The 644-nt window shown below is 48.1% G+C and overlaps 1 non-coding gene across 1 annotated transcript; it reads right to left on the bottom strand.

Moving 5' to 3' along the window:
• Positions 1-370: 370 nt before the first annotated feature.
• Positions 371-443, bottom strand: TRNAR-CCU (transfer RNA arginine (anticodon CCU)). Its single transcript has one exon. It is a non-coding gene; the product is annotated as a tRNA-Arg (tRNA).
• Positions 444-644: the final 201 nt, after the last annotated feature.

Raw genomic sequence — 644 nt, 5'->3', positions numbered from 1 at the left:
ACAGGCTCGGTAGTTGTGATGCACGAGTTTCATTGCTCCGTGGCATGTGGGATCTTTCCGGACCAGGGATTGAACCTGTGTCCCCTGCATTGGCAGGTGGATTCTTAACCACTGCGCCACCAGGGAAGTCCCTATTGTTTTCTTTCTAATTTTACAAGCAATATATGTTCACTGCAGACAACTAGAAATACATAAAAGCATAAAGTAAAAAATAACAATCACCCATAATCCTCACCCCCCAGAGATAACCACCAAGCACTTAAAAAAAAATTATTTATTTATTTTGGCTGCACGGGGTCTTAGTTGTGGCATGTGGGGTCTTTAGTTGCAGCATGCAGACTCTTAGTTGCAGCACACATGCAGGATCTAGTTCCCCGACCAGGGATTGAACCCGGGCCCCCTGCATTAGGAGTGCGGAGTCCTACCCACTGGACCACCAGGAAAGTCCCACCACCTTTAACATTTTGATGCATATCCTCTCAGTGTCCATGCATTTCATTTATTTTTTATTTTTTTATTTTTTTATTTTTTGCGGTACGCGGGCCTCTCACTGTTGTGGCCTCTCCCGTTGCGGAGCACAGGCTCCGGTCGCACAGGCTCAGCGGCCATGGCTCACGGGCCCAGCCGCTCCACGGCATGTGGGA

The sequence above is a fragment of the Orcinus orca genome, chromosome 1 (assembly GCF_937001465.1).
Source record: "Orcinus orca chromosome 1, mOrcOrc1.1, whole genome shotgun sequence".
In the NCBI taxonomy this organism is placed as follows: domain Eukaryota; kingdom Metazoa; phylum Chordata; class Mammalia; order Artiodactyla; family Delphinidae; genus Orcinus; species Orcinus orca.
The sequence above is the reverse complement of the archived record's forward strand: the minus strand, read 5'-3'. Positions and strand labels throughout refer to the sequence as shown.